We start from the raw sequence: 26,439 nt of genomic DNA on the forward strand, positions 1-26,439 counted from the left end.
TTCCATTCCATTCCATTCGGGTTGATTCAATTCCATTTCATTCCATTACATTTCATTCCATTCCATTCCATTCCATTCCATGCCATTCGGGATGATTCCATTCCATTCCATTCGGGTTGATTCCATTCCATTCCTTTTCATTCCATTCCATTCCATTCCATTCGTTTTGATTCCATTCCATTCCATTCCATTACATTACATTACATTCGGGTTGATTCCATTCCATTCCATTGCATTCCATTCCATTCCATTCCATTGCATTCCATTCCGTTTGATTCCATTCCATTCCATTCCATTCCAATCCATTCGGGTTGATTCCATTCCGTTCCATTCCATTCCATTCCATTCCTTTCCATTCCATTCGGATTGATTCCATTCCATTTCATTCCATTCCATTCCAATCCATTCGGGTAGATTTCATTCCATTCCATTACATTCCATGCCTTTCGGGATGATTCCATTCCATTCCATTCCAATCCATTCCATTCGAGTGGATTCCATTCCATTCCATTCCATTATATTCCATTCGATTTCATTCCATTCCATTCCATTCGGGTTGGTTCCATTCCATTCCTTTTCATTCCATTCCATTCCATTCCATTCGTGTTGATTCCATTCCATTCCATTCCATTACATTACATTACATTCCCGTTGATTCCATTCCATTCCATTGCATTCCATTTCATTCCATTCCGGTTGATTCCATTCCATTCCATTCCATTGCATTCCATTCCATTCCATTCGGGTTGATTCCATTCCATTCCATTCCATTCCATTCCATTCCATTCTGGTTGATTCCATTCCATTCCATTCCATTCCGTTCCATTCGGTTTGATTCCATTCCATTCCACTCCATTCCATTGCATTCGGGTTGATTCCATTCCATTGCATTCCATTCCATTCCATTTGCGTTGAGTGCATTCCATTCCAATCCATTCCATTCCATTCCATTCCATTCCATTCGGGTTGACTCCATTCCATTCAATTCCATGCCATTCCATTCCATTCCATTCCATTCCATTCCATTCCATTCCATTGCATTCCATTCGGGTTGACTCCATTCCATTCAATTCCATGCCATTCCATTCCATCCCATTCCATTCCATTCCATTCGCTTGGATTCCATTCCATTTCATTCAATTCCATTACATTCGAGTTGATACTTTCCATTCCATTCCTTTCCATTCCATTCTTTCCATTACATTCGAGTTGATTCTTTTCCATTCCATTCCTTTCCATTCCATTGCATTCCATTCCATTCCATTCCAATCGGGTTGATACCATTCCGTTCCATTCCATTCCATTCCATTCCATTCCATTCTGGTTGATTCCATGCCATTCCGTTTCATTGCATTCCATTCCATTCCATTCCATTCCATTCCATTCGGGTTGACTTCTTTGCATTCCCTTCCATCCCATTCCATTCTATTCCATTCGGTTTGATTCCATTCCATTCCATTCCATTCCATTCCATTCGGGTTGATTCTGTTCCTTTCCATTCCATTCCATTCGAGATGATACCATTCCAATCCATTCCATTCCGTTCCATTCCATTCCTTTCGGGTTGATTCCATTCCATTCCATTCCATTCCATTCCATTCCATACCATTCCATTCCTTTCTTGTTGATTCCTTTCCATTCCGTTTCATTCCATTCGTGTTGATTGCATTCCATTGCATTCCATTCCATTGCAGTCGGTCTGATATCGTTCCATTCCGTTCCATTCCATTCCATTCCATTCGGGTTGGTTCCATTCCATTCCTATCCATTCCATTCCATTCCATTCCATTCCATTCCATTCCATTCCATTCCTTTCGGGTTGATTCCATTCCGTTCCATTCCATTCCATTCCATTCCATTCCATTCGATTCCATTCGGGTTGATTCCATTCCATTTCTTTCCTTTCCATTGTATTCGGGTTGATTCTCTTCCATTCCATTCCATTCCATTCCATTCCATTCCATTCCATTCCATTCCATTCCATTCGGGTTGATTCCATTCCATTCCATTCCATTCTATTCCATTCCATTGCATTCCATTCCATTCGGGTTGATTCCATTCCATTCCATGCCATTCCATTCCATTCTGTTCCATTCCATTCCATTCGGGTTGATTCCATTCCGTTCCATTCCATTCCATTCCATTTCATTCGGGTTGATTCCATTCCATTTAATTCTTTCCATTTCATTCCAGTCCATTCCATTCTATTCCATTCCATTCCATGCCATTCGGGATGATTCCATTCCATTCCATTCCATTCCATTCCATTCCATTCCATTCCATTCGGGTTGATTCCATTCCATTCCATTCCATTCTATTCCATGCCATTCCATTCCATTCCACTCGAGTTGATTCCATTCCATTCCATTCCATTCCATTCCATTCCATTCCATTCCGTTCCATTCCATTCCATTCGGGTTGATTCTATTCCGTTCCATTCCATTCCATTCCATTCCATTCGGGTTGATTCCATTCCATTTCATTACATTACATTTCATTCCATTCCATTCCATGCCATTCGGGATGATTCCATTCCATTCCATTCCATTCCATTCCATTCCATTCCATTCCATTCGGGTTGATTCCATTCCATTCCATTCCATTCTATTCCATGCCATTCCATTCCATTCCATTCGGGTTGATTCCATTCCATTCCATTCCATTCCATTCCATTCCATGCCATTCCATTCCGTTCCTTTCCATTCCATTCGGGTTGATTCCATTCCGTTCCATTCCATTCCATTCCATTCCATTCGGGTTGATTCCATTCCATTTCATTCCATTACATTTCATTCCATTCCATTCCATTCCATTCCATGCCATTCGGGATGATTCTATTCCATTCCATTCCATTCCATTCTCCTTTACTCCATTCCATTCCATTCCATTCCATTCCATTCCATTCCATTCCATTCCATTCCATTCCATTCCTTTCGGGTTGATTGCATTCCATTCCAATCCACTCCATTCCATTCCGTTTGGTTGGATTCCATTCCATTCCATCCCAATCCATTCCATTCCATTCCATTCCATTCCATTCCATTCCATTCCATTCGGGTTGATTCCATTCCATTCCATTCCATTCCATTCCATTCCCTTTCATTCCATTCCATTCGTGTTGATTGCATTCCGTTCCATTCCATTCCATTCCATTCCATTCCATTCCATTCCATTCGGGTTGATTCCATTCCATTCCATTCCATTCCATTCCATTCTGGTTGATTCCATTCCATTCCATTCCATTCCGTTCCATTCGGTTTGATTCCATTCCATTCCACTGCATTCCATTGCATTCGGGTTGATTCCATTCCATTGCATTCCATTCCATTCCATTTGGGTTGATTGCATTCCATTCCAATCCATTCCATTCCATTCCATTCCATTCCATTCCATTCCATTCCATTCGGGTTGATTCCATTGCATTCCATTCCATTCCATTCCATTGCATTCCATTCGGGTTGATTCCATTCTATTCCATTCTGTTCCAATCCATTCCTTTCCATTCCATTCGGGTTGATTCCATTCCATTCCATTCCATTCCATTCCATTCCATTCCATTCCATTCGGGTTGACTCCATTCCATTCAATTCCATCCCATTCCATTCCATCCCATTCCATTCCATTCCATTCGCGTGGATTCCATTCCATTTCATTCAATTCCATTACATTCGAGTTGATACTTTCCATTCCATTCCTTTCCATTCCATTCCATTACATTACATTCGAGTTGATTCTTTTCCATTCCATTCCTTTCCATTCCATGCCATTCCATTCCATTCCATTCCAATCCGGTTGATACCATTCCGTTCCACTCCATTCCATTCCATTCCATTCCGGTTGATTCCATGCCATTCCATTTCATTGCATGCCATTCCATTCCATTCCATTCCATTCCATTCCATTCCATTCGGGTTGATTCCATTCCATTCCATTCCATTCCATTCCATTCCATTCTGGTTGATTCCATTCCATTCCATTCCATTCCGTTCCATTCGGTTTGATTCCATTCCATTCCACTCCATTCCATTGCATTCGGGTTGATTCCATTCCATTGCATTCCATTCCATTCCATTTGGGTTGATTGCATTCCATTCCAATCCATTCCATTCCATTCCATTCCATTCCGTTCCATTCCATTCCATTCCATTCGGGTTGATTCCATTGCATTCCATTCCATTCCATTCCATTGCATTCCATTCGGGTTGAATCCATTCTATTCCATTCTGTTCCAATCCATTCCTTTCCATTCCATTCGGGTTGATTCCATTCCATTCCATTCCATTCCATTCCATTCCATTCCATTCCATTCGGTTTGATTCCATTTAATTCCATTCCATCCCATTCCATTCCATTCCATTCAGGATCATTCCATTCCATTCCATTTCTTTCGGGATGATTCCATTCCATTCCATTCCGTTCAATTCAATTCCATTCCATTCCATTCCTTTCGGGTTGATTCCATTCCATTACATTGCATTCCATTTCATTCCATTCCATTCCATTCCTTTCCATTCCATTCCATTCGGTTTGATTCCCTTCCATTCCATTCCATTCCATTCCATAACATTCCATTCGGGTTGATAACATTCCATTCCATTCCATTCCATTCCATTCCATTCGGGTTGATAACATTCCATTCCATTCCATTCCATTCCATTCCATTCCATTCGGGTTGATTCCATTCCATTCAATTCCATTCCGTTTGACTCCATTCCATTCCAATTCATTCCGGTTGATTCCATTCCATTCCATTCCATTCCTTTCCATTCCATTTAGGTTGAATCCATTCCATTCCATTCCATTCCATTCCTTTCCATTCCGGTTGATTCCATTCCATTCCATTACATTGCATTCCATTCGGATTGACTCCATTCCATTCCATTCCACTCCATTCGGGTTTATTCCATTCCATTCCATTCCATTCCACTCCATTCCATTCCATTCGCGTTGATTCCATTCCATTCCATTCCATTCTATTCCATTCGGGTTGATTCCATTCCGTTCCATTCCATTCCATTCCATTCCATTCGTGTTGAGTCCATTGCATTCCATTCCTTTCCAATCCATTCCATGCCATTCGGGATTATTCCATTCCATTCCATTCCGTTCCATTCGGGTTGATTCCTTTCCATTTCATTCCATTCCATTGCATTCCATTCCATTCCATTCGGGTTGATTCCATTCCATTCCATTCCATTGCATTCCATTCCGTTTGATTCCATTCCATTCCATTCCATTCCGTTCCATTCGGGTTGATTCCATTCCGTTCCATTCCATTCCATTCCATTCTTTCGTGTTGACTCCATTGCATTCCATTCCGTTCCATTCCATTCCATGCCATTTGGGATGATTCCATTCCATTCCATTCCTTTCCAATCCATTCGGGTTGATTACATTCCATTTCATTCCATTCCATTGCATTCCATCCCATTCCATTCGGGTTGTTTCCATTCCATTCCATTCCATTGCATTCCATTCCGTTTGATTCCATTCCATTCCATTCCATTCCAATCCATTCGGGTTGATTCCATTCCGTTCCATTCCATTCCATTCCATTCCTTTCCATTCCATTCGGATTGATTCCATTCCATTTCATTCCATTCCATTCCAATCCATTCGGGTAGATTTCATTCCATTCCATTACATTCCATGCCATTCGGGATGATTCCATTCCATTCCATTCCAATCCATTCCATTCGAGTGGATTCCATTCCATTCCATTCCATTATATTCCATTCGATTTCATTCCATTCCATTCCATTCGGGTTGGTTCCATTCCATTCCTTTTCATTCCATTCCATTCCATTCCATTCGTGTTGATTCCATTCCATTCCATTCCATTCCATTCCATTACATTACATTCCCGTTGATTCCATTCCATTCCATTGCATTCCATTTCATTCCATTCCGGTTGATTCCATTCCATTCCATTCCATTCCATTCCATTCCATTTCATTCCATTCCATTCCATTTCTTTCCATTCCATTCCATTTCATTCCATTCCATTCCATTCCATTCCTTTCCATTCCATTCCATTCCATTCTGGTTGATTCCTTTCCATTCCATTGAATTCCATTCCATTCCATTCCGGTTGTTTCCATTCCATTCCATTCCATTCCATTCCAATCCATTCTGGTTGATTCCATTCCATTCCATTACATTCCATTCCTTTCAATTCCATTCCATTCGGGTTGATTCTCCTCCATTCCATTTCTTTCCATTCCATAGCATTCCATTCAGGTTGATAACATTCCATTCCATTCCGTACCATTCCATTCCATTCCATTGCATTCCATTCCATTCCATTCCATTCGGGTTGATTCCATTCCATTCAATGCCATTCGGTTTGACTCCAATAAATTCCATTCCATTCTGGTTGATTCCATTCCATTCCATTCCATTCCTTTCCATTCCATTTAGGTTGATTCCATTCCATTCCATTCCAATCCATTCCATTCCATTCCATTCCCTTTCATTCCATTATATTTGTGTTGATTGCATTCCATTGCAATCCATTCCATTCCATTCCATTCCATTCCGGTTGATTCCATTTCATTCCATTCCATTCCATTCCATTCCATTCCATTCGGGTTGATTAAATTGCATTCCATTCCATTCCATTCCATTCCATTCCATTCCATTCACGTTGATTCCATTCCATTTCAATCCATTCCGTTCCATTCCATTCGGGTTGATTCCATTCCATTCCATTCCATTCCATTCCATTCCATTCCATTCGGGTTGACTCCATTCCATTCAATTCCATCCAATTCCATTCCATCCCATTCCATTCCATTCCATTCGCGTGGATTCCATTCCATTTCATTCAATTCCATTACATTCGAGTTGATACTTTCCATTCCATTCCTTTCCATTCCATTCCATTCCATTACATTCGAGTTGATTCTTTTCCATTCCATTCCTTTCCATTCCATGCCATTCCATTCCATTCCATTCCAATCGGGTTGATACCATTCCGTTCCACTCCATTCCATTCCATTCCATTCCGGTTGATTCCATGCCATTCCATTTCATTGCATTCCATTCCATTCCATTCCATTCCATTCCATTCGGGTTGATTCCATTCCATTCCATTCCATTCCATTCCATGCCATTCTGGTTGATTCCATTCCATTCCATTCCATTCCGTTCCATTCGGTTTGATTCCATTCCATTCCACTCCATTCCATTGCATTCGGGTTGATTCCATTCCATTGCATTCCATTCCATTCCATTTGGGTTGATTGCATTCCATTCCAATCCATTCCATTCCATTCCATTCCATTCCATTCCATTCCATTCGGGTTGATTCCATTGCATTCCATTCCATTCCATTCCATTGCATTCCATTCGGGTTGATTCCATTCTATTCCATTCTGTTCCAATCCATTCCTTTCCATTCCATTCGGGTTGATTCCATTCCATTCCATTCCATTCCATTCCATTCCATTCGGTTTGATTCCATTTAATTCCATTCCATCCCATTCCATTCCATTCCATTCGGGATCATTCCATTCCATTCCATTTCATTCGGGATGATTCCATTCCATTCCATTCCGTTCAATTCAATTCCATTCCATTCCATTCCTTTCGGGTTGATTCCATTCCATTCCATTGCATTCCATTTCATTCCATTCCATTCCATTCCATTCCATTCTGGTTGATTCCATTCCATTCCATTCCATTCCATTCCATTCCTTTCCATTCCATTCCATTCGGTTTGATTCCCTTCCATTCCATTCCATTCCATACCATTCCATTCGGGTTGATAACATTCCATTCCATTCCATTCCATTCCATTCCATTCCATTCCATTCCATTCCATTCGGGTTGATAACATTCCATTCCATTCCATTCCATTCCATTCCATTCCATTCCATTCCATTCCATTCGGGTTGATTCCATTCCATTCAATTCCATTCCGTTTGACTCCATTCCATTCCAATTCATTCCGGTTGATTCCATTCCATTCCATTCCATTCCTTTCCATTCCATTTAGGTTGATTCCTTTCCATTCCATTCCATTCCATTCCTTTCCATTCCGGTTGATTCCATTCCATTCCATTACATTGCATTCCATTCGGGTTGACTCCATTCCATTCCATTCCATTCCATTCGGGTTTATTCCATTCCATTCCATTCCATTCCACTCCATTCCATTCCATTCGCGTTGATTCCATTCCATTCCATTCCATTCTATTCCATTCGGGTTGATTCCATTCCGTTCCATTCCATTCCATTCCATTCCATTCGTGTTGAGTCCATTGCATTCCATTCCGTTCCATTCCATTCCATGCCATTCGGGATGATTCCATTCCATTCCATTCCGTTCCATTCGGGTTGATTCCTTTCCATTTCATTCCATTCCATTGCATTCCATTCCATTCCGTTCCATTCGGGTTGATTCCTTTCCATTTCATTCCATTCCATTGCATTCCATTCCATTCCATTCGGGTTGATTCCATTCCATTCCATTCCATTGCATTCCATTCCGTTTGATTCCATTCCATTCCATTCCATTCCGTTCCATTCGGGTTGATTCCATGCCGTTCCATTCCATTCCATTCGTGTTGACTCCATTGCATTCCATTCCGTTCCATTCCATTCCATGCCATTTGGGATGATTCCATTCCATTCCATTCCTTTCCAATCCATTCGGGTTGATTCCATTCCATTTCATTCCATTCCATTGCATTCCATCCCATTCCATTCGGGTTGATTCCATTCCATTCCATTCCATTGCATTCCATTCCGTTTGAATCCATTCCATTCCATTGCATTCCATCCCATTCCATTCGGGTTGATTCCATTCCATTCCATTGCATTGCATTCCGTTTGATTCCATTCCATTCCATTCCATTCCAATCCATTCGGGTTGATTCCATTCCGTTCCATTCCATTCCATTCCATTCCTTTCCATTCCATTCGGATTGATTCCATTCCATTTCATTCCATTCCATTCCAATCCATTCGGGTAGATTTCATTCCATTCCATTACATTCCATGCCATTCGGGATGATTCCATTCCATTCCATTCCAATCCATTCCATTCGAGTGGATTCCATTCCATTCCATTCCATTATATTCCATTCGATTTCATTCCATTCCATTCCATTCGGGTTGGTTCCATTCCATTCCTTTTCATTCCATTCCATTCCATTCCATTCGTGTTGATTCCATTCCATTCCATTCCATTCCATTCCATTACATTACATTCCCGTTGATTCCATTCCATTCCATTGCATTCCATTTCATTCCATTCCGGTTGATTCCATTCCATTCCATTCCATTACATTCCATTTCATTCCATTCCATTCCATTTCTTTCCATTCCATTCCATTTCATTCCATTCCATTCCATTCCATTCCATTCCATTCCATTCCATTCCATTCCATTCCATTCCATTTCATTCCATTCCATTCCATTCCATTCCATTCCATTCCATTCCATTCCATTCCATTTCATTCCATTCCATTCCATTCCATTCCATTCCATTCCATTCACGTTGATTCCATTCCATTTCAATCCATTCCGTTCCATTCCATTCGGGTTGATTCCATTCCATTCCATTCCATTCCATTCCATTCCATTCCATTCGGGTTGACTCCATTCCATTCAATTCCATCCCATTCCATTCCATCCCATTCCATTCCATTCCATTCGCGTGGATTCCATTCCATTTCATTCCATTCCATTACATTCGAGTTGATACTTTCCATTCCATTCCTTTCCATTCCATTCCATTCCATTACATTCGAGTTGATTCTTTTCCATTCCATTCCTTTCCATTCCATGCCATTCCATTCCATTCCATTCCAATCGGGTTGATACCATTCCGTTCCACTCCATTCCATTCCATTCCATTCCGGTTGATTCCATGCCATTCCATTTCATTGCATTCCATTCCATTCCATTCCATTCCATTCCATTCCATTCGGGTTGACTTCTATGCATTCCCTTCCATCCCATTCCATTCTATTCCATTAGGGTTGATTCCATTCCATTCCATTCCATTCCATTCCATTCGGGTTGATTCTATTCCATTCCATTCCATTCCATTCCATTTGGGTTGATTCTGTTCCTTTCCATTCCATTCCATTCGAGATGATACCCTTCCAATCCATTCCATTCCGTTCCATTCCATTCCTTTCAAGTTGATTCCATTCCATTCCATTCCATTCCATTCCATTCCATTCCATTCCATTCCTTTCTTGTTGATTCCATTCCATTCCGTTTCATTCCATTCGTGTTGATTGCATTCCATTCCATTCCATTCCATTGCTGTCGGTCTGATATCGTTCCATTCCGTTCCATTCGATTCCATTCCATTCGGTTTGGTTCCATTCCATTCCTATCCAGTCCATTCCATTCCATTCCGTTCGGGATGATTCCATTCCGTTCCATTCCATTCCATTCCATTCCATTCCATTCGGGTTGATTCCATTCCATTTCTTTCCTTTCCATTGTATTCGGGTTGATTCTATTCCATTCCAATCCATTCCATTCCATTCCATTCCATTCCATTCGGGTTGATTCCATTCCATTCCATTCCATTCTTTTCCATTCCATTGCATTCCATTCCATTCGGGTTGATTCCATTCCATTCCATGCCATTCCATTCCATTCCGTTCCATTCCATTCCATTCGGGTTGATTCCATTCCATTCCATTCCATTCCATTCCATTCCATTCCATTCCATTCAGGTTGATTCCATTCCATTTCATTCCATTCCATTTCATTCCATCCCATTCCATTCTATTCCATTCCATTCCATGCCTTTCGGGATGATTCCATTCCATTCCATTCCATTCCATTCCATTCCATTCCATTCCATTCGGTTTGATTCCATTCCATTCCATTCCATTCCATTCCATTCCATTCCGTTCCATTCCATTCCATTCGGGATGATTCCATTCCGTTCCATTCCATTCCATTCGGGTTGATTCCATTCCATTTCATTCCATTCCATTTCATTCCATTTCATTCCATTCCATTCCATTCCATTCCTTGCCATTCGGGATGATTCCATTCCATTCCATTCCATTCCATTCTCCTTTACTCCATTCCATTGCATTCCATTCCATTCCATTCCATTCCATTCGGGTTGATTGCATTCCATTCCAATCCACTCCATTCCATTCCATTTGGTTTGACTCCATTCCATTCCATCCCAATCCATTCCATTCCATTCCATTCCATTCCATTCCATTCCATTCCATTCCATTCCATTCCATTCGGGTTGATTCCATTCCATTCCATTCCATTCCATTCCATTCGGGTTGATTCCATTCAATTCCATTCCATTCTATTCCATGCCATTCCATTCCATTCCATTCGGGTTGATTCCATTCCATTCCATTCCATTCCATTCCATTCCATTCCGTTCCATTCCATTCCATTCGGGTTGATTCCATTCCATTCCATTCCATTCCATTCCATTCCATTCCATTCGGGTTGATTCCATTCCATTTCATTCCATTCCATTTCATTCCATTCCATTCCATTCCATTCCATTCCATTCCATTCCATTCCATTCCATTCGGGATGATTCCATTCCATTCCATTCCATTCTCCTTTACTCCATTCCGTTCCATTGCATTCCATTCCATTCCATTCCATTCGGGTTGATTGCATTCCATTCCAATCCAATCCATTCCATTCCATTTGGTTTGATTCCATTCCATTCCATCCCAATCCATTCCATTCCATTCCATTCCATTCCATTCCATTCCATTCGGGTTGATTCCATTGCATTCCATTCCATTCCATTCCATTGCATTCCATTCGGGTTGATTCCATTCTATTCCATTCTGTTCCAATCCATTCCTTTCCATTCCATTCGGGTTGATTCCATTCCATTCCATTCCATTCCATTCCATTCCATTCGGTTTGATTCCATTTAATTCCATTCCATCCCATTCCATTCCATTCCATTCGGGATCATTCCATTCCATTCCATTTCATTCGGGATGATTCCATTCCATTCCATTCCGTTCAATTCAATTCCATTCCATTCCATTCCTTTCGGGTTGATTCCATTCCATTCCATTGCATTCCATTTCATTCCATTCCATTCCATTCCATTCCATTCTGGTTGATTCCATTCCATTCCATTCAATTCCATTCCATTCCTTTCCATTCCATTCCATTCGGTTTGATTCCCTTCCATTCCATTCCATTCCATTCCATACCATTCCATTAGGGTTGATAACATTCCATTCCATTCCATTCCATTCCATTCCATTGCATTCCATTCGGGTTGATTCCATTCCATTCAATTCCATTCCGTTTGACTCCATTCCATTCCAATTCATTCCGGTTAATTCCATTCCATTCCATTCCATTCCATTCCTTTCCATTCCATTTAGGTTGATTCCATTCCATTCCATTCCATTCCATTCCTTTCCATTCCGGTTGATTCCATTCCATTCCATTACATTGCATTCCATTCGGGTTGACTCCATTCCATTCCATTCCACTCCATTCGGGTTTATTCCATTCCATTCCATTCCATTCCACTCCATTCCATTCCATTCGCGTTGATTCCATTCCATTCCATTCCATTCTATTCCATTCGGGTTGATTCCATTCCGTTCCATTCCATTCCATTCCATTCCATTCGTTTTGAGTCCATTGCATTCCATTCCTTTCCATTCCATTCCATGCCATTCGGGATGATTCCATTCCATTCCATTCCGTTCCATTCGGGTTGATTCCTTTCCATTTCATTCCATTCCATTGCATTCCATTCCATTCCATTCGGGTTGATTCCATTCCATTCCATTCCATTGCATTCCATTCCGTTTGATTCCATTCCATTCCATTCCATTCCGTTCCATTCGGGTTGATTCCATTCCGTTCCATTCCATTCCATTCCATTCCATTCCATTCGTGTTGACTCCATTGCATTCCATTCCGTTCCATTCCATTCCATGCCATTTGGGATGATTCCATTCCATTCCATTCCTTTCCAATCCATTCGGGTTGATTCCATTCCATTTCATTCCATTCCATTGCATTCCATCCCATTCCATTCGGGTTGATTCCATTCCATTCCATTCCATTGCATTCCATTCCGTTTGATTCCATTCCATTCCATTCCATTCCAATCCATTCGGGTTGATTCCATTCCGTTCCATTCCATTCCATTCCATTCCTTTCCATTCCATTCGGATTGATTCCATTCCATTTCATTCCATTCCATTCCAATCCATTCGGGTAGATTTCATTCCATTCCATTACATTCCATGCCATTCGGGATGATTCCATTCCATTCCATTCCAATCCATTCCATTCGAGTGGATTCCATTCCATTCCATTCCACTATATTCCATTCGATTTCACTCCATTCCATTCCATTCGGTTTGGTTCCATTCCATTCCTTTTCATTCCATTCCATTCCATTCCATTCGTGTTGATTCCATTCCATTCCATTACATTACATTACATTCCCGTTGATTCCATTCCATTCCATTGCATTCCATTTCATTCCATTCCGGTTGATTCCATTCCATTCCATTCCATTCCATTCCATTCCATTCCATTCCATTCCATTCCATTTCATTCCATTCCATTCCATTTCTTTCCATTCCATTCAATTTCATTCCATTCCATTCCATTCCATTTCATTCCATTCCATTCCATTCCATTCCATTTCATTCCATTCCATTCCATTCCATTCCATTCCATTCTGGTTGATTCCATTCCATTCCATTGAATTCCATTCCATTCCATTCCGGTTGTTTCCATTCCATTCCATTCCATTCCATTCCAATCCATTCTGGTTGATTCCATTCCATTCCATTCCATTCCATTCCATTCCGTTCCATTCCATTCCATTCCTTTCTTGTTGATTCCATTCCATTCCTTTCCATTCCATTCCGTTTCTTTCCATTCGTGTTGATTGCATACCATTCCATTCCATTCCATTGCAGTCGGTCTGATTCCGTTCTATTCCGTTCCATTCGATTCCATTCCATTCGGGTTGGTTCCATTCCATTCCTGTCTATTCCATTCCATTCCATTACTTTCTGATTGATTCCATTCCCTTCCATTCCTTTCCATTCAGGTTGATTCCATTCCATTCTATTCCATTACATTCCGGTTGATTCCATTCCATTCCATTCCATTCCATTCCATTCCATTCTTGGTGATTCCACTCCATTCCATCCCATTGCATTCATGTTGATTCCATTCCATTCCATTCCATTCCATTCCATTCCATTCCATTCGGGTTGATTCCATTCCATTCCATTCCTTTCCATTCCATTCCGTTTGATTCCATTCCATTCCATTCCATTCCATTTTGCTTGATTCCATTCCATTCCATTCCTTTCCATTCCATTCCATTTTATTCCACTCCATTCCATTCGGATTGACTTCAATCCATTCCATTCCATTCCATTCCATTCCATTCCATTCCATTCCATTCCATTCTGGTTGATTCCATTCCATTCCATTCCATTCCATTCCTATCCATTCCGGTTGATTCCATTCCATTCCATTCCATTCCATTCCATTCCATTCGGGTTGATTCCATTCCATTCCATTCCATTCCATTCCATTCCATTCCATTCCATTCCATTGCATTCCATTCGGGTTGATTGCATTCTATTCCATTCCGTTCCTATCCATTCCTTTCCATTCCATTCCATTCCATTCCATTCGGGTTGATTCCATTCCATTCCATTTCATTCCATTCCATTCCATTCGGGTGGATTCCATTCCATTTCTTTCCATTCCATTACATTCGGTTTGATTCTATTCCATTCCATTCCATTCCATTCCATTCCATTCCATTCCATTCCATTCCGTTCGGGTTGATTCCATTCCATTCCATTCCATTCTATTCCATTCCATACGGGTTGATTCCATACCATCCCATTCCATTCCATTCCATTCGGGTGGATTCCATTCCATTTCATTCCATTCCATAACATTCGGCTTCATTCTATTCCATTCCATTCCCTTCCATTCCATTCCATTCCATTCGGGTTCATTCCATTCCATTCCATTTCATTCCATTCCATTCCATTCTATTCAGGTTGATTCCATTCCATTCCATTCCATTCGGGTTGATTCCATTCCGTTCCATTCCATTCCATTCCATTCCATTCCATTCGGGTTGATTCCATTCCATTTCATTCCATTCCATTCCATTCCATTCCATTCCATTCGGGTTGATTCCATTCCATTCAATGCCATTCGGTTTGACTCCAATAAATTCCATTCCATTCTGGTTGATTCCATTCCATTCCATTCCATTCCTTTCCATTCCATTTAGGTTGATTCCATTCCATTCCATTCCAATCCATTCCATTCCATTCCATTCCCTTCCATTCCATTATATTTGTGTTGATTGCATTCCATTCCAATCCATTTCATTCCATTCCATTCCATTCCATTCTATTCGGGTTGATTAAATTGCATTCCATTCCATTCCATTCCATTCCATTCCATTCCATTCACGTTGATTCCATTCCATTTCAATCCATTCCGTTCCATTCCATTCGGGTTGATTCCATTCCATTCCATTCCATTCCATTCCATTCCATTCCATTCCATTCCATTCCATTCCATTCGGGTTGACTCCATTCCATTCAATTCCATCCCATTCCATTCCATCCCATTCCATTCCATTCCATTCGCGTGAATTCCATTCCATTTCATTCAATTCCATTACATTCGAGTTGATACTTTCCATTCCATTCCTTTCCATTCCATTCCATTCCATTACATTCGAGTTGATTCTTTTCCATTCCATTCCTTTCCATTCCATTGCATTCCATTCCATTCCATTCCAATCGAGTTGATACCATTCCGTTCCATTCCATTCCATTCCATTCCATTCCATTCCGGTTGTTTCCATGCCATTCCATTTCATTGCATTCCATTCCATTCCATTCCATTCCATTCCATTCGGGTTGACTTCTTTGCATTCCTTTCCATCCCATTCCATTCTATTCCATTCGGGTTGATTCCATTCCATTCCATTCCATTCCATTCCATTCCATTCGAGTTGATTCTGTTCCTTTCCATTCCATTCCATTCAAGATGATACCATTCCAATCCATTCCATTCCGTTCCATTCCATTCCTTTCGTGTTGATTCCATTCCATTCCATTCCATTCCATTCCATACCATTCCATTCCTTTCTTGTTGATTCCATTCCATTCCGTTTCATTCCAATCGTGTTGATTGCATTCCATTCCATTCCATTCCATTGCAGTCGGTCTGATATCGTTCCATTCCGTTCCATTCGATTCCATTCCATTCGGGTTGGTTCCATTCCATTCCTATCCATTCCATTCCATTCCATTCCATTCCATTCCTTGCCATTCGGGATGATTCCATTCCATTCCATTCCATTCCATTCTCCTTTACTCCATTCCATTGCATTCCATTCCATTCCATTCCATTCCATTCGGGTTGATTGCATTCCATTCCAATCCACTCCATTCCATTCCATTTGGTTTGACTCCATTCCATTCCATCCCAATCCATTCCATTCCATTCCATTCCATTCCATTCCATTCCATTCCATTCCATTCCATTCCATTCCATTCGGGTTGATTCCATTCCATTCCATTCCATTCCATTCCATTCGGGTTGATTCCATTCAATTCCATTCCATTCTATTCCATGCCATTCCATTCCATTCCATTCGGGTTGATTCCATTCCATTCCATTCCATTCCATTCCATTCCATTCCGTTCCATTCCATTCCATTCGGGTTGATTCCATTCCATTCCATTCCATTCCATTCCATTCCATTCCATTCGGGTTGATTCCATTCCATTTCATTCCATTCCATTTCATTCCATTCCATTCCATTCCATTCCATTCCATTCCATTCCATTCCATTCCATTCGGGATGATTCCATTCCATTCCATTCCATTCTCCTTTACTCCATTCCGTTCCATTGCATTCCATTCCATTCCATTCCATTCGGGTTGATTGCATTCCATTCCAATCCAATCCATTCCATTCCATTTGGTTTGATTCCATTCCATTCCATCCCAATCCATTCCATTCCATTCCATTCCATTCCATTCCATTCGGGTTGATTCCATTGCATTCCATTCCATTCCATTCCATTGCATTCCATTCGGGTTGATTCCATTCTATTCCATTCTGTTCCAATCCATTCCTTTCCATTCCATTCGGGTTGATTCCATTCCATTCCATTCCATTCCATTCCATTCCATTCGGTTTGATTCCATTTAATTCCATTCCATCCCATTCCATTCCATTCCATTCGGGATCATTCCATTCCATTCCATTTCATTCGGGATGATTCCATTCCATTCCATTCCGTTCAATTCAATTCCATTCCATTCCATTCCTTTCGGGTTGATTCCATTCCATTCCATTGCATTCCATTTCATTCCATTCCATTCCATTCCATTCCATTCTGGTTGATTCCATTCCATTCCATTCAATTCCATTCCATTCCTTTCCATTCCATTCCATTCGGTTTGATTCCCTTCCATTCCATTCCATTCCATTCCATACCATTCCATTAGGGTTGATAACATTCCATTCCATTCCATTCCATTCCATTCCATTCCATTCCATTCGGGTTGATTCCATTCCATTCAATTCCATTCCGTTTGACTCCATTCCATTCCAATTCATTCCGGTTAATTCCATTCCATTCCATTCCATTCCATTCCTTTCCATTCCATTTAGGTTGATTCCATTCCATTCCATTCCATTCCATTCCTTTCCATTCCGGTTGATTCCATTCCATTCCATTACATTGCATTCCATTCGGGTTGACTCCATTCCATTCCATTCCACTCCATTCGGGTTTATTCCATTCCATTCCATTCCATTCCACTCCATTCCATTCCATTCGCGTTGATTCCATTCCATTCCATTCCATTCTATTCCATTCGGGTTGATTCCATTCCGTTCCATTCCATTCCATTCCATTCCATTCGTGTTGAGTCCATTGCATTCCATTCCTTTCCATTCCATTCCATGCCATTCGGGATGATTCCATTCCATTCCATTCCGTTCCATTCGGGTTGATTCCTTTCCATTTCATTCCATTCCATTGCATTCCATTCCATTCCATTCGGGTTGATTCCATTCCATTCCATTCCATTGCATTCCATTCCGTTTGATTCCATTCCATTCCATTCCATTCCGTTCCATTCGGGTTGATTCCATTCCGTTCCATTCCATTCCATTCCATTCCATTCCATTCGTGTTGACTCCATTGCATTCCATTCCGTTCCATTCCATTCCATGCCATTTGGGATGATTCCATTCCATTCCATTCCTTTCCAATCCATTCGGGTTGATTCCATTCCATTTCATTCCATTCCATTGCATTCCATCCCATTCCATTCGGGTTGATTCCATTCCATTCCATTCCATTGCATTCCATTCCGTTTGATTCCATTCCATTCCATTCCATTCCAATCCATTCGGGTTGATTCCATTCCGTTCCATTCCATTCCATTCCATTCCTTTCCATTCCATTCGGATTGATTCCATTCCATTTCATTCCATTCCATTCCAATCCATTCGGGTAGATTTCATTCCATTCCATTACATTCCATGCCATTCGGGATGATTCCATTCCATTCCATTCCAATCCATTCCATTCGAGTGGATTCCATTCCATTCCATTCCACTATATTCCATTCGATTTCACTCCATTCCATTCCATTCGGTTTGGTTCCATTCCATTCCTTTTCATTCCATTCCATTCCATTCCATTCGTGTTGATTCCATTCCATTCCATTACATTACATTACATTCCCGTTGATTCCATTCCATTCCATTGCATTCCATTTCATTCCATTCCGGTTGATTCCATTCCATTCCATTCCATTCCATTCCATTCCATTCCATTCCATTTCATTCCATTCCATTCCATTTCTTTCCATTCCATTCAATTTCATTCCATTCCATTCCATTCCATTTCATTCCATTCCATTCCATTCCATTCCATTTCATTCCATTCCATTCCATTCCATTCCATTCCATTCTGGTTGATTCCATTCCATTCCATTGAATTCCATTCCATTCCATTCCGGTTGTTTCCATTCCATTCCATTCCATTCCATTCCAATCCATTCTGGTTGATTCCATTCCATTCCATTCCATTCCATTCCATTCCGTTCCATTCCATTCCATTCCTTTCTTGTTGATTCCATTCCATTCCTTTCCATTCCATTCCGTTTCTTTCCATTCGTGTTGATTGCATACCATTCCATTCCATTCCATTGCAGTCGGTCTGATTCCGTTCTATTCCGTTCCATTCGATTCCATTCCATTCGGGTTGGTTCCATTCCATTCCTGTCTATTCCATTCCATTCAATTACTTTCTGATTGATTCCATTCCCTTCCATTCCTTTCCATTCAGGTTGATTCCATTCCATTCTATTCCATTACATTCCGGTTGATTCCATTCCATTCCATTCCATTCCATTCCATTCCATTCTTGGTGATTCCACTCCATTCCATCCCATTGCATTCATGTTGATTCCATTCCATTCCATTCCATTCCATTCCATTCCATTCCATTCGGGTTGATTCCATTCCATTCCATTCCTTTCCATTCCATTCCGTTTGATTCCATTCCATTCCATTCCATTCCATTTTGCTTGATTCCATTCCATTCCATTCCTTTCCATTCCATTCCATTTTATTCCACTCCATTCCATTCGGATTGACTTCAATCCATTCCATTCCATTCCATTCCATTCCATTCCATTCCATTCCATTCCATTCTGGTTGATTCCATTCCATTCCATTCCATTCCATTCCTATCCATTCCGGTTGATTCCATTCCATTCCATTCCATTCCATTCCATTCCATTCGGGTTGATTCCATTCCATTCCATTCCATTCCATTCCATTCCATTCCATTCCATTCCATTGCATTCCATTCGGGTTGATTGCATTCTATTCCATTCCGTTCCTATCCATTCCTTTCCATTCCATTCCATTCCATTCCATTCGGGTTGATTCCATTCCATTCCATTTCATTCCATTCCATTCCATTCGGGTGGATTCCATTCCATTTCTTTCCATTCCATTACATTCGGTTTGATTCTATTCCATTCCATTCCATTCCATTCCATTCCATTCCATTCCATTCCATTCCGTTCGGGTTGATTCCATTCCATTCCATTCCATTCTATTCCATTCCATACGGGTTGATTCCATACCATCCCATTCCATTCCATTCCATTCGGGTGGATTCCATTCCATTTCATTCCATTCCATAACATTCGGCTTCATTCTATTCCATTCCATTCCCTTCCATTCCATTCCATTCCATTCGGGTTCATTCCATTCCATTCCATTTCATTCCATTCCATTCCATTCTATTCAGGTTGATTCCATTCCATTCCATTCCATTCGGGTTGATTCCATTCCGTTCCATTCCATTCCATTCCATTCCATTCCATTCGGGTTGATTCCATTCCATTTCATTCCATTCCATTCCATTCCATTCCATTCCATTCGGGTTGATTCCATTCCATTCAATGCCATTCGGTTTGACTCCAATAAATTCCATTCCATTCTGGTTGATTCCATTCCATTCCATTCCATTCCTTTCCATTCCATTTAGGTTGATTCCATTCCATTCCATTCCAATCCATTCCATTCCATTCCATTCCCTTCCATTCCATTATATTTGTGTTGATTGCATTCCATTCCAATCCATTTCATTCCATTCCATTCCATTCCATTCTATTCGGGTTGATTAAATTGCATTCCATTCCATTCCATTCCATTCCATTCCATTCCATTCACGTTGATTCCATTCCATTTCAATCCATTCCGTTCCATTCCATTCGGGTTGATTCCATTCCATTCCATTCCATTCCATTCCATTCCATTCCATTCCATTCCATTCCATTCGGGTTGACTCCATTCCATTCAATTCCATCCCATTCCATTCCATCCCATTCCATTCCATTCCATTCGCGTGGATTCCATTCCATTTCATTCAATTCCATTACATTCGAGTTGATACTTTCCATTCCATTCCTTTCCATTCCATTCCATTCCATTACATTCGAGTTGATTCTTTTCCATTCCATTCCTTTCCATTCCATTGCATTCCATTCCATTCCATTCCAATCGAGTTGATACCATTCCGTTCCATTCCATTCCATTCCATTCCATTCCATTCCGGTTGTTTCCATGCCATTCCATTTCATTGCATTCCATTCCATTCCATTCCATTCCATTCCATTCGGGTTGACTTCTTTGCATTCCTTTCCATCCCATTCCATTCTATTCCATTCGGGTTGATTCCATTCCATTCCATTCCATTCCATTCCATTCCATTCGAGTTGATTCTGTTCCTTTCCATTCCATTCCATTCAAGATGATACCATTCCAATCCATTCCATTCCGTTCCATTCCATTCCTTTCGTGTTGATTCCATTCCATTCCATTCCATTCCATTCCATACCATTCCATTCCTTTCTTGTTGATTCCATTCCATTCCGTTTCATTCCAATCGTGTTGATTGCATTCCATTCCATTCCATTCCATTGCAGTCGGTCTGATATCGTTCCATTCCGTTCCATTCGATTCCATTCCATTCGGGTTGGTTCCATTCCATTCCTATCCATTCCATTCCATTCCATTCCATTCCATTCGGGTTGATTGCATTGCATTCCAATCCACTCCATTCCATTCCATTTGGTTTGATTCCATTCCATTCCATCCCAATCCATTCCATTCCATTCCATTCCTTTCCATTCCATTCCATTCGGGTTGATTCCATTCCATTCCATTCCCTTTCATTCCATTCCATTCGTGTTGATTGCATTCCGTTCCATTCCATTCCATTCCATTCCATTCCATTCCATTCGGGTTGATTCCATTCCATTCCATTCCATTCCATTCCATTCCATTCCATTCCATTCTGGTTGATTCCATTCCATTCCATTCCATTCCGTTCCATTCGGTTTGATTCCATTCCATTCCACTCCATTTCATTGCATTCGGGTTGATTCCATTCCATTGCATTCCATTCCATTCCATTTGGGTTGATTGCATTCCATTCCAATCCATTCCATTCCATTCCATTCGATTCCATTCTGGTTGACTCCATTCCATTCAATTCCATGCCATTCCATTCCATTCCATTCCATTCCATTCCTTTCCATTCCATTCCATTCCATTACATTCGAGTTGATTCTTTTCCATTCCATTCCATTCCATTCCATTGCATTCCATTCGGGTTGATTCCATTCTATTCCATTCTGTTCCAATCCATTCCTTTCCATTCCATTCGGGTTGATTCCATTCCATTCCATTCCATTCCATTCGGTTTGATTCCATTTAATTCCATTCCGTCCCATTCCATTCCATTCCATTCGGGATAATTCCATTCCATTCCATTTCATTCGGGATGATTCCATTCCATTCCATTCCGTTCAATTCAATTCAATTCCATTCCATTCCTTTCGGGTTGATTCCATTCCATTCCATTGCATTCCATTTCATTCCATTCCATTCCATTCCATTCCATTCCATTCCATTCTGGTTGATTCCATTACATTCCATTCAATTCCATTCCATTCCTTTCCATTCCATTCCATTCGGTTTGATTCCCTTCCATTCCATTCCATTCCATTCCATACCATTCCATTCGGGTTGATAACATTCCATTCCATTCCATTCCATTCCATTCCATTCCATTCCATTCCATTCCATTCCATTCGGGTTGATTCCATTCCATTCAATTCCATTCCGTTTGACTCCATTCCATTCCATTTCATTCTGATTGATTCCATTCCATTCCATTCCATTCCTTTCCATTCCATTTAGGTTGATTCCATTCCATTCCTTTCCATTCCTTTCCATTCCGGTTGATTCCATTCCATTCCATTCCATTGCATTCCATTCGGGTTGACTCCATTCCATTCCATTCCACTCCATTCGGGTTTATTCCATTCCATCCATTCCACTCCATTCCATTCCATTCGCGTTGATTCCATTCCATTCCATTCCATTCTATTCCATTCGGGTTGATTCCATTCCGTTCCATTCCATTCCATTCCATTCCATTCGTGTTGACTCCATTGCATTCCATTCCGTTCCATTCCATTCCATGCCATTCGGGATGATTCCATTCCATTCCATTCCGTTCCATTCGGGTTGATTCCTTTCCATTTCATTCCATTCCATTGCATTCCTTTCCATTCCATTCGGGTTGATTCCATTCCATTCCATTCCATTGCATTCCATTCCGTTTGATTCCATTCCATTCCGTTCCATTCCATTCCATTCGGGTTGATTCCATTCCGTTCCATTCCATTCAATTCCATTCCATTCGTGTTGACTCCATTGCATTCCATTCCGTTCCATTCCATTCCATGCCATTCGGGATGATTCCATTCCATTCCATTCCTTTCCAATCCATTCGGGTTGATTCCATTCCATTTCATTCCATTCCATTGCATTCCATTCCATACCATTCGGGTTGATTCCATTCCATTCCTTTCCATTGCATTCCATTCCGTTTGATTCCATTCCATTCCATTCCATTCCAATCCATTCGGGTTGATTCCATTCCGTTCCATTCCATTCCATTCCATTCCTTTCCATTCCATTCGGATTGATTCCATTCCATTTCATTCCATTCCATTCCAATCCATTCGGGTAGATTTCATTCCATTCCATTACATTCCATGCCATTCTGGATGATTCCATTCCATTCCATTCCAATCCATTCCATTCGAGTGGATTCCATTCCATTCCATTCCATTATATTCCATTCGATTTCATTCCATTCCATTCCATTCGGGTTGGTTCCATTCCATTCCTTTTCATTCCATTCCATTCCATTCCATTCGTGTTGATTCCATTCCATTCCATTACATTACATTACATTACATTCCCGTTGATTCCATTCCATTCAATTGCATTCCATTTCATTCCATTCCGGTTGATTCCATTCCATTCCATTCCATTCCATTCCATTCCATTCCATTCCATTTCATTCCATTCCATTCCATTTCTTTCCATTCCATTCCATTTCATTCCATTCCATTCCATTCCATTCCATTTCATTCCATTCCATTCCATTCCATTCCATTTCATTCCATTCCATTCCATTCCATTCCATTCCATTCTGGTTGATTCCATTCCATTCCATTGAATTCCATTCCATTCCATTCCGGTTGTTTCCATTCCATTCCATTCCATTCCAATCCATTCTGGTTGATTCCATTCCATTCCATTCCATTCCATTCCATTCCGTTCCATTCCATTCCATTCCTTTCTTGTTGATTCCATTCCATTCCTTTCCATTCCATTCCGTTTCTTTCCATTCGTGTTGATTGCATACCATTCCATTCCATTCCATTGCAGTCGGTCTGATTCCGTTCTATTCCGTTCCATTCGATTCCATTCCATTCGGGTTGGTTCCATTCCATTCCTGTCTATTCCATTCCATTCCATTACTTTCTGATTGATTCCATTCCCTTCCATTCCTTTCCATTCAGGTTGATTCCATTCCATTCTATTCCATTACATTCCGGTTGATTCCATTCCATTCCATTCCATTCCATTCCATTCCATTCCATTCTTGGTGATTCCACTCCATTCCATCCCATTGCATTCATGTTGATTCCATTCCATTCCATTCCATTCCATTCCATTCCATTCGGGTTGATTCCATTCCATTCCATTCCTTTCCATTCCATTCCGTTTGATTCCATTCCATTCCATTCCATTCCATTTTGCTTGATTCCATTCCATTCCATTCCTTTCCATTCCATTCCATTTTATTCCACTCCATTCCATTCGGATTGACTTCAATCCATTCCATTCCATTCCATTCCATTCCATTCCATTCCATTCCATTCCATTCCATTCCATTCTGGTTGATTCCATTCCATTCCATTCCATTCCATTCCAATCCATTCCGGTTGATTCCATTCCATTCCATTCCATTCCATTCCATTCCATTCGGGTTGATTCCATTCCATTCCATTCCATTCCATTCCATTCCATTCCATTCCATTGCATTCCATTCGGGTTGATTGCATTCTATTCCATTCCGTTCCTATCCATTCCTTTCCATTCCATTCCATTCCATTCCATTCGGGTTGATTCCATTCCATTCCATTTCATTCCATTCCATTCCATTCGGGTGGATTCCATTCCATTTCTTTCCATTCCATTACATTCGGTTTGATTCTATTCCATTCCATTCCATTCCATTCCATTCCATTCCATTCCATTCCATTCCGTTCGGGTTGATTCCATTCCATTCCATTCCATTCTATTCCATTCCTTACGGGTTGATTCCAAACCATCCCATTCCATTCCATTCCATTCGGGTGGATTCCATTCCATTTCATTCCATTCCATAACATTCGGCTTCATTCTATTCCATTCCATTCCCTTCCATTCCATTCCATTCCATTCGGGTTCATTCCATTCCATTCCATTTCATTCCATTCCATTCCATTCTATTCAGGTTGATTCCATTCCATTCCATTCCATTCGGGTTGATTCCATTCCGTTCCATTCCATTCCATTCCATTCCATTCCATTCCATTCCATTCGGGTTGACTTCTTTGCATTCCTTTCCATCCCATTCCATTCTATTCCATTCGGGTTGATTCCATTCCTTTCCATTCCATTCCATTCCATTCCATTCGAGTTGATTCTGTTCCTTTCCATTCCATTCCATTCAAGATGATACCATTCCAATCCATTCCATTCCGTTCCATTCCATTCCTTTCGTGTTGATTCCATTCCATTCCATTCCATTCCATTCCATACCATTCCATTCCTTTCTTGTTGATTCCATTCCATTCCGTTTCATTCCAATCGTGTTGATTGCATTCCATTCCATTCCATTCCATTGCAGTCGGTCTGATATCGTTCCATTCCGTTCCATTCGATTCCATTCCATTCGGGTTGGTTCCATTCCATTCCTATCCATTCCATTCCATTCCATTCCATTCCATTCCATTCGGGTTGTTTGCATTGCATTCCAATCCACTCCATTCCATTCCATTTGGTTTGATTCCATTCCATTCCATCCCAATCCATTCCATTCCATTCCATTCCTTTCCATTCCATTCCATTCGGGTTGATTCCATTCCATTCCATTCCCTTTCATTCCATTCCATTCGTGTTGATTGCATTCCGTTCCATTCCATTCCATTCCATTCCATTCCATTCCATTCGGGTTGATTCCATTCCATTCCATTCCATTCCATTCCATTCCATTCCATTCCATTCCATTCTGGTTGATTCCATTCCATTCCATTCCATTCCGTTCCATTCGGTTTGATTCCATTCCATTCCACTCCATTTCATTGCATTCGGGTTGATTCCATTCCATTGCATTCCATTCCATTCCATTTGGGTTGATTGCATTCCATTCCAATCCATTCCATTCCATTCCATTCCATTCGATTCCATTCTGGTTG

The sequence above is a fragment of the Pan paniscus genome, chromosome 11, assembly GCF_029289425.2.
Source record: "Pan paniscus chromosome 11, NHGRI_mPanPan1-v2.0_pri, whole genome shotgun sequence".
Classification (NCBI taxonomy): domain Eukaryota; kingdom Metazoa; phylum Chordata; class Mammalia; order Primates; family Hominidae; genus Pan; species Pan paniscus.